Source organism: Schistocerca serialis, chromosome 4 (assembly GCF_023864345.2).
Source record: "Schistocerca serialis cubense isolate TAMUIC-IGC-003099 chromosome 4, iqSchSeri2.2, whole genome shotgun sequence".
In the NCBI taxonomy this organism is placed as follows: Eukaryota; Metazoa; Arthropoda; class Insecta; order Orthoptera; family Acrididae; genus Schistocerca; species Schistocerca serialis.
Genome location: NC_064641.1, coordinates 516,015,653 through 516,026,016, shown reverse-complemented (window position 1 = coordinate 516,026,016; position 10,364 = coordinate 516,015,653). Strand labels below are relative to the sequence as shown.

The 10,364-nt window shown below is 38.9% G+C and overlaps 1 non-coding gene across 1 annotated transcript; it reads right to left on the bottom strand.

Moving 5' to 3' along the window:
• Positions 1–5,208: 5,208 nt before the first annotated feature.
• Trnaa-ugc (transfer RNA alanine (anticodon UGC)) lies at positions 5,209–5,283 on the bottom strand. Its single transcript has one exon. It is a non-coding gene; the product is annotated as a tRNA-Ala (tRNA).
• Between the last annotated feature and the right edge of the window lie 5,081 nt (positions 5,284–10,364).

The window sequence follows — 10,364 nt, the reverse complement described above, 5'->3', positions numbered from 1 at the left end:
CAACCAGTGACGAAATGCTTGTTCATTTTTGTGGGAGTTGTGGTTTTGCGCCTTACATGCCCAATAAACCTGCGAAGTATGGTTTCAACTTGTACACATTATGCGATAGCAGAACATTTTACACTTGTAACTTTGAAACATACTGCAGCAGACAGAATAATGGACCATATCTTGTATCTAACCAGCCTGTGGATATCGTGAAGATATTAGCTGATACAATCAAGGGCACTCATAGGAATGTATTTACAGAAAAGTATTATAGTAGATATCCTTTAGGGCAGTTGTAAGTAGGCTGTTTAGGTTTTCTTATTCATAACGCCACGTAGCGCTCTGTATGAAAATCACTGGCTGCGCTGTGTGCAGTCTGTGGCTGGGTGGCATTGTTGTAATATTCGCTATTGTAGTGTTGGGCTGTTGGCTGTTAACAGCGCGTAGCGTTGCACGGTTGGCGGTGAGCCGCCAGGAGTGATGGATGTGGGGAAGTGAGATGGCGGATTTTTGATAGCGGATGATCTGGACGTGTGTCCATCAGAAACAGTACATTTGTAAGAATGGATGTCATGAACTGCTATATATATTATGACTTTTGAACACTATTAAGGTAAATACATTGGTTGTTCTCTATCAAAATCTTTCATTTGCTAACTATGCCTATCAGTAGTTAGTGCCTTCAGTAGTTTGAATCTTTTATTTAGCTGGCAGTAGTGGCGCTCGCTGTATTGCAGTAGTTCGAGTAACGAAGATTTTTTTGAGGTAAGTGATTTGTGAAAGGTATAGGTTAATGTTAGTCAGGGCCATTATTTTGTAGGGATTATTGAAAGTCAGATTGCGTTGCGCTAGAAATATTGTGTGTCAGTTTAAGCATAGTCATGTATAATTTTTCTAAGGGGACGTTTCACAGTATCTTCTAGAAAATGGGCTAACCTTCATTGGGACACTGAAAAAGAACAAGAATGAAATTCCTCCGGAATTTTTGCCAAACACATCGCGAGAATCTGGAAACTGTCTTTCAGAATTTCAAAATGTTTTCTGTCTTGTTTCGTACCGAACGAGTAGTAACTAGGCTGTGCTTTTTATGTTGTCAATGCATGAAACTGATGATATAGACACTTCTACATTATACTCTGTTGTAAATCTGGACTACAATGCAATCAAATGTGGCCTAGATACTGTTTATTACATGTGTATATCCTACACCCTTCAGGACAACAAGAAGATTGCCCTTGGCCTTATTTTTCTTGTTTCGGGAGATTGCTGAATTCCCATGAGCTGTTCATCACAAATAATCCAGATGAAAGATTCAGAAGAAGAACGTACCTCAGAAACCTGGTCTTCGCTCTAACGGAGAGCCAGTTGAAACAAAGCGCTCAACTCTTTACCGAGAGACATCCGAGGTGACAGATTTCTGTCACTTTATTGATCATTCGAAAAGATTGTTAGAAGGAGTGGAAGAAGCTATCTTTGGGGTGGTAAGAAAATAACAAAACTGCTGTGACCTGCAACAGTTCAAAAGATTTGGTGGCAAGCACCACAGCCACAACGTTGTAACTTGGAATGATTGCAGAACTTCTCCAGACGAACAAAGTGTGATTCTTGGACGTCTTATTCTTTATTGTGACTGGAACGTTTTTACTTAACACCTGCTTTGTTTGACCTTTAAATCTAAAGGGATTGACAGGGCTGACCCAATGAAGTGAACATTTCAATTCCAATGTGTCTATTAAATACTAAAACCAATCTCACATAAAAACTGACAGACGCCTCTAAGGCTGAATATGACCATAACTTTAACGAAACAACTTTAGTTAACACCACGTTATTTAAGACCCTTTCAATTCCACTGCCTTAAAATTACAGCTGAGCACGGTTCTAGGTGCTTCAGTCCGGAACCGTGCTGCTGCTATGGTCGCAGGTTCGAATCCTGCCTCGGGCAGGGAGGTGTGTGATGTCCTTACGTTAGTTTGGTTTAAGTAGTTCTAAGTCTAGGGGACTGATGACCTCAGATGTTACGTCCCATAGTGCTTAAGGCCATTTGAACATTACATGTGAAATAACAGTGGACACACAGCCTCCATTTTAATATGAATACTTAGAGCATATTCATTAAAACGTAACTACGGCAATCTTGCAAATTACTATATTAGGGAACCTTGCGAAGCGAACCACGAAATTATTCAAATGCCCATTTGATTGGAAGATGGGCTTTTCGGGCATAGAAAGTTACAACTTTGTATAATCATAAATCTGTAACAACAGAAGTAAGGCCCAAGCCCTAACCACGAAAGGTGGAGCCGACTGAGGGAAGTAATACTTCACTTCCGTTTGCAACCCCACATCGTGTATTTCACCGAAATGCGAACCCAGCAAAAGCTACCGACTAGGAACACACGAGTTCAGGCGAAGTCCACCGCCTGTAAACCAAACTTGTAATCTAAAGGGAAGGTCTGCGCTTCGGTTGCCCGCTGCCTCAGCTCACTGAAACACAGACCACCCCTGACAACAGGAGGCCAAAAGAAACGTGTTTGAGCGATATCGTAAGCAAATTAAACACTTGCTAATAACAGTTAATGAACTAACACTCTGCAAATACATCAATTTTATGCGAAAGCAGAGAACAAGCTTAGTAAGGGCCATCAAATAAAATCGAACACTCATAACATCACGCGTATGGCAACGTGTTACTATACCAATAGCGATCACAATCATAGTTAAATAAACGCTCGTAGTAATTAGGTTACTTAACTGGGTGTCTTGATACTGGTGCGATATTGCGAAGATGTCAGACCATCACTACGCAAGACGCTAACAACGTGTTCCTCCAAGGAAGCGGGCACATCCACATCTCACGAGGTTGCCGAAGAACGCACAGCGCCGGACAACTCCCGCCGCCTCCAGTATAACCACATGATAAGGGCCACCCGTCCCAGGCACGCCGTTTTCGCTTCTGTCCCCCAGCCAGTCGCCGACTCGCGCACCGCCACCTTCCGTTCTCAATGCGTTGTTACCCTTTCTCGCGGTCGGCACTCGCTTATATCCCGAGCTGGCCCAAGCCCCAAGACAAACCTCTCTACTAGGAAATCGATCGTACCCATGTCAGAGATGCTACTGGCGCCGGCCCCGCCAGGGTTCAGTGATTGTACAGTATTTCCGTTTCTCTTCACTAAACATTTTTGTTAGACTTGCTTTAATAAAGGCCCATAATAGTCCTGAAATCTGCGGTTATAACGATCATACTTGTAGTTCAAAACCCCCCTTTATAAACTCTAACAGAAAACTAAGAAATTGTCAGTTAAATGGTATTTGACATTAGGCAGCACTGAGTGCTGGACACACTCACTAGCTCAACTATCTTCAGCGCGCCTGTCACAGGATTAAATATCTGTCACAAGGATAAAAATTATGTTCAGTTTTAGTTGATTATGATCTGATAAATCTAGATAAATGTTTATCCATCAATTATTCGAATTACAAGAAAATTTAATTTTTTTTCTTTTTTAATTTTTGTATGCTAGAGTGCACGTTTGATAAAATTTTCGTCATAAGTATTAACATCAATTACTTTAAAATTTTGGAATATCTGTTAACTGAATGGGGAAACTAATTTTTTTCCTTTTCCAAAATTTTATCCAATTCGGGTCCAATATTTACATAGTTATTAACCCTTTCCATATCATCTTCTACTGGATATAAAGCTGATTTTATTGAATAAAGAAGAGATTACAGCTTTTCTGTTTTTAATTTCTTTTGACAGAATCTGTATAAGAAGGACCAGAAATAGGTTTATGTCTGTTAACACTTAATTCCAAATAATTGATTAATAAGTTGACCATATATTTTCCTTTGCATTTCTTCTATTTCAGTTAATAGTTTATTTATTGATCATTGACAATAATTTTATATATCATTTGTTCTTAATAAAAATTCATTACTTGTTTTAAAATTAAAATCTTGTATTTTTTCTTGTCTATTAAAATTACAGTAAAACCTCATTTTAACTTTAATCGATTTTCTTTATATTAAAATTTTCTTTAATTTACTGATTACTCTTCTTTACTTTGATTATTCATATTACTAATTTAGTAAGTTATTATTCTAGATATAAAAGCAAAAGCTTTTCTGTTCATTCATGTAATAGTTTTAAGTAAATCATCATTTATAAAGTTACAACCTGAAAACCTTTGCTGATAAACGGTTTGTTTAATTTTTTTTTATCTTTTCTGTATTTTCAGTCATTAATTACCAATATTACCATCAGATCTCTAGGAAAGGTCGACTGATTATTGTTTATTAAGAACAATTTTTCGACTTTAGAAAGATCTTTTAAAGTTTTTTTTTTTCAGTGCACTTGCAATGTTATTAATGTTGACCTACAGATTTACAGTGTGATGGATTAATTGTTGTTAAGTAAATTTCGAATATTTTCTTAAGTTTCTCGTTTTACAGACTTTTTGAAGTTCTTTTATAGTTTCATGTCTTAGTTCCCTCTTATGCATTTCTATCTTATTAAAATAATCAATAAATTCCAAGAGATCTGATCTAGTTACATTTGAATAACCTTTTTCTGTGCAATAATTCTCTACATCACTATAACACAATTCACATTTTTCTTTATAATAATCTTCTAAGTTTTGATTGGGATTTAAATGAAAATTTTAATCGTCAGTACTGTATAAACACGATTTGGTACTACTTATTTGTAAAGAAAAATGTATTAGATTATTCAGTATTTAATTAATTGAAATTTCATTCATTGGTAGAGACAATTTTTTTTAAATATGCTCTACAGTAAAGTTAAAATCATGGTTAAATTTTGTAAAAAAATAGTCTCTTTGTCGAGAACATCATCTACTTGAGTGATGTCAGATCATTGTCCAAGTTAGAGGTTAACGACTGCTTATCTACTGATTGTAACAGAAACACTCTGCAAGCCTTTTGGATTGATTTATTAACTTTCATAACCATAGTAACTATGATAACGTGATCATTGATCCCAATCTCTATACTGAGTACGTCGATAAAGCCTAGCTGGTTTATAGCTACCAAATCTAACAAGTTATTTCTATTGCATGTGGGTTGCTCAACTAAATGCTGAAGAAAGTTTTTGGGAAACATGTGGAAAGTACTTCGCAAGATGAAATGATAATTAAATGGACACCCTAGCTGCAAACAGGCGTTGATAAACTTCATTGGGGACATGTTGAAAATGTGTGCCCCGACCGGGACTCGAACCCGGGATCTCCTGCTTGCATGGCAGACGCTCTATCCATCTGAGCCACCGCGGGCACAGAGGATAGTGCGTCTACAGGGACTTATCCCTTGCACGCTTCCCTTGAGATCCACATTCCCAACATGTCCACACCACTACATTCATAGTGCGCCTAATAGATGTTTGCCCATCATACTCATTACTCGTGGCAGATTAATCTATCAAGTCCCGTACCAGTTCGGGCATAGCTTCTGTGTTCGCACAAGAAGTTCAATGACCGGGAAGCCATATTTAACTACATATGACGGTAGTATCTGTTCCCGAATCAACAGTTACCGTGGATGACCATGTGGCTTTGCTAGAAATGAAATGATATTTAAATGGACATCCTAGCTGCAAACAGGCGTTGATATACTTCATTGGGGACATGTTGAAAATATGTGCTCCGACCCGGACTCGAACTGGGGATCTCCTGCTTACATAGCAGACGCTCTATCCATCTGAGCCACCGCGGGCACAGAGGATAGTGCGTCTGCTGGGACTTATCCCTTGCACGCTTTTCGTGATATCCACATTCTCAACATGTCCACACCACTACATTCGTAGTTCGCCTAATAGATGTGTTGTGTCTAGACAAGACAGCCTAGACACAATGAGAGGAAGCCGAAAGGCACGCGCTAAGCTAAAGCAGGAAGGCGTGAGGTCTGAAACAGGATACGTAATGAATGCTATAAAGAAAAGTAAGTAGCTTCAGGAATACTTAACTGTAATCCATCCCTGTTGTATACATCGCTATTGACGATATAAGTGAGACTCCATAGATACATGCAATGTTACTAATGGCGCCTTGCTAGGTCGTAGCCATGGACTTAGCTGAAGGCTATTCTAACTATCTGCTCTGCAAATGAGCGAGGCTTCGTCAGTGTGCATCGCTAGCTACGTCGTCCGTACAACTGGGGCGAGTGCTATCCCGTATCTCCAGGCCTGCCTTGTGGTGGCGCTCGGTCTGCGATCACACAGTGGCGACACGCGGGTCCGACATGTACTAATGGACCGCGGCCGATTTAAAGCTACCACCTAGCAAGTGTGATGTCCGGCGGTGACACCACAAGATGTTTGGCCATAATACTCATTACCCGTGGCAGATTAATCTACCAAGTCCCGTATGAGTTCGGGCATAGCGTCTGCGTTCGCACAAGTAGGTCAATGGCAGGGAAGCCATATTTTAACTATATACGACGGTAGTATCTGTTCCCGAAAGAACAGTAACCGTGGATGACCATGCAGCTTTGCTAGAAATGAAATGATAATTAAATGGACACCCTAGCTGCAAATAGGCGTTGATATACTTCATTGGGGACATTTCTAGCAAAGTTGCATGGTCATCCACGGTAACTGTTCTTTCGGGAACAGATACTACCGTCATATATAGTTAAAATATGGCTTCCCGGCCATTGACCTTCTTGTGCGAACGCACACGCTATGCCCGAACTCGTACGGGACTTGGTAGATTAATCTGCCACGAGTAATGAGTATTATGGGCAAACATCTATTAGGCGCACTACGAATGTAGTGGTGTGGACATGTTGGGAATGTGGATATCACGGGAAGCGTGCAAGGGATAAGTCCCTGCAGACGCACTATCCTCTGTGCCCGCGGTGGCTCAGATGGATAGAGCGTCTGCCATGTAAGCAGGAGATCCCGGGTTCGAGTCCCGAGACGGGCACACATTTTCAACATGTCCCCAATGAAGTATATCAACGCCTGTTTGCAGCTAGGGTGTCCATTTAAATATCATTTCATTTCTAGCAAAGCTGCATGGTCATCCACGGTAACTATTCTTTCGGGAACAGATACTACCGTCATATATGCTTCGCAAGATTGTCAGTCTGTACCTCCTAATATGAAACCTTTGATTTCCAAGTCTGTACTCGGTAAGTTAAACACACCTGCAAGTTGTACATCATGATCTGGGTATTCACGTGTTGCTGGCTGAAGATTTTGCTTGAATGACTCTAGAATTGTCACTGCGATATGGGGTGGCCAGTAAAATTCTCACAGAATTAACTTACTTTCACTCACATTTGTTATACGAGACCAGATTACTGCAGTGTCTTACTCAACTTAGACCTCAATAGGGTCAATATTTTTGTGAGCTACAATGAACGCTTCCCCTCGTGTTGCGCCTAATCGACCTTTCCAATATACACTCAATTTACTCAGTAAATAGTTCAGAGCTTTCTACTTCGGATCATAGCTATCCCTGTGTCCAAACAACAATACCAGCTTGAGAACTTTCCTGGAGGAACGTAAATTCGAAAACTTTTTCCTCATATTTCGACAATTTGGTGATAAAATTTTTTAACAGGCGAAGTGTCATTATTCTGAACGCAGTGGGGTTTCGCTATCTGCCTATCGGCTGCAGTGTCTGCAAAAGAGTACCGGTACCCCAAACTAGAATCCAGCCTAAAAAAAACCTTGTACACTCCATGTCTCGCAATAATTGACGCTGCAAACGGTGCTTATTCAGGTATTTGCCAAGTGGTCAAATTAGTGTGCCTGGAAAGTGTACTACAGCTGTTCTCTGTTGTCTGTTGTCACTTATATAGTCTTAAGTAATAATAATAGGTGAGGAGGCATGTTTTACACATGTTCGCTGCACTGCACAAACGAAAAATTTAAAGTAAAATAGTGCTAATATTTTAGAAGTAAAGTCGGTTCCTGAAATACCAAAGTGATTTGTTATTATAGAAGAAAATTAGACAATTATGATGAGTACAATTCAAGCAAATAAATTTTCGGGATCTACTTGCTTCTGGTGGAGCAATTACTATATTGACAATTTTGCAGTTGAAAGTTTTTCTTTCTAACCTGTAGATGATAGAGCTGTAAAGCATAAAATTTTAAGACACTTTAGGGTCTTCACCGTGAACAGAGAAGAAGGAGACAACATAATACAGCATAGATGTTTATGTACTTAGCCGAAACCGAGAGCCCCTTGAAAAGAATTATTTTAGAACAATAAGACTACTTGATGCCCTATTCTGTGGTGTATACAAATGGGAACTGCTTCAGTTAACTGTGTTGGCAAGTTTATTGCAATGATACTTTCTTTTCAGGAACATTAGTGCTACAAACCTCCGATGAAGAAATTAGTCCTTTAAGACGTTACTCTTTGTTATGGAGATAGTTTTTCTTGTCAGCAATGGCACAAATTTGGAGAATGAGATTCGCGTCTTCTCAAGACAGGTAAGATGTGGACCAACATAAGTTTGTGTTGAGAACGTTGCTTCTCTGTAGCTCGCCGAATCATTATCTCACATAAAGTGCATGTCACACAGTGAAATGTGCCGTTTACCTCAGTTTTGTTGATTTTTCTCTGTCTCGTGAGAGAGAATTTATTTTCCATTGTGTAAATTTTACTAATGGTAATGTATGAGTACATATAAGCAAAGAACGAAAGGATAACGTATACAGTGAGTTTAACTGAAGTATTTTATGATATAGTAAGTTGTGAAAATGGCAGTGTGGAACAGTAATTTCACAAAGCTTATTAATCCGAAAAGTTTAATGTTATACATTTCAGTAAAATGGATGACGAAGCATTTTAGATATAAACGTATAATGGACTATATATTTTCCTTTTCATTCTCTCTTAATGCAGAATAATCTTACATTGTCGAGTGTCAACTGGAGTGGTTTTGCCCTCATTCTCCGTAGAAGAAACTTTTGTCGCTCTTATATTACTGAACTTAACCGTGTTTCAGACAACGGAAATCCCTTCGAAAATTTTCCAACGAAGTTTTATCCGGAAGCCTTCCTCAAAGCAATAAATCTTCGAGGCCAGCACTTAACCTTCCGGGAAGAGGATTGATAGGCTGTTCCATTGATCCTGCAATCCAGCGCCTGTTGTAAACAGCAGCAGTGACGCAGAGTGTGTTCTACAGTCTCGTAAGATTATCTTAGCTTTATACACGTTCATTTATACAAAAAATAGAATAATTAACCGCGTATTACGTTAAACTCTCGAAATGACGTCCTGTAATAATTCTTTATCCAGGAAGAGAATGCTCGTAGAGCGTATCTAAATATTTTTTGTTTCTTTGCTTGCAATATTAACGGTTCAGTACAATAACCGTTAAGAAACATTACAGTCTTACGATTTACTTTAAGACAAGAATCACAGTGGCAGTGCTCTATTTGCGAATGAAATAGGAAAGGAAATGTCTAGTAATGGGACAGGGTACACTCCACAAAACACCGTACGGTGGCTTTCGGAGTATCTATGTAGATGTAGATGTAGTCTGTAAATAGTATAGTTAGGAACTTATTGTCCCATCACACCTTATAAATGTTCGGAAGTTTAATTCAGAAACTGAAATGAAAATAGTTTTCGTGTCTACAGCTGTTAACAGTAGTTACTTGTTGCTATAATCATTTATTATTCGGCAACCTTCTGTAGCACCATTCCGATTCTCCTCTTGCCTGAGCTGTCTAATGTCCATTTTTCAGAACCATACAAGGCTTCAAACCAGACAAAAAAAAATCCTGACATTTTAATCACATTTGATTTTAACAAATTTCTCAAAGTGTACTGGGCTCCAGTTTCGAAATTATAATTCCATCATCAGACGGATTACCTAACTTTTTTCAGCACTAATTGACATGGCTCAATATTTAGTTGCTTTGTGATAAAAAGTTAACAGTTTCAACGCTGACAAGGCTTTTTTCACTGCGAACTCGGTGAAGCGCAGTGACCACCAGCAACATTAGTTTTTACTGTCCTCCTTGAATATTCTATACTGTTTCCTTCATTACCATTGAAATGCTTAGGGAATCAAAAAATATCTCTATACGTAATGCTAACATGTGACTCCTCATGGCAACTGAAAGGTTGGAACGTTATGTGTGAAACAAATTTGGGGAATAATATTGTTGCAAAGCAATCGCAAGGATTGCCATGTAAGAAAAAGAGTCTAATGTCAAGGAAAACGGTTCTCATTTCTTTTTACGACTAGGATTGTATTTTAAAGCAAAATGATCGACTGTCTTAAGAATTTTCTTTAAAGTCGTTCACTAATCGATGGCAACTTCTGTTTAAAACAACGTTGACTGAAATGCCGAGTGTTACGTATTGTGGGAGAATAAATACTTACCA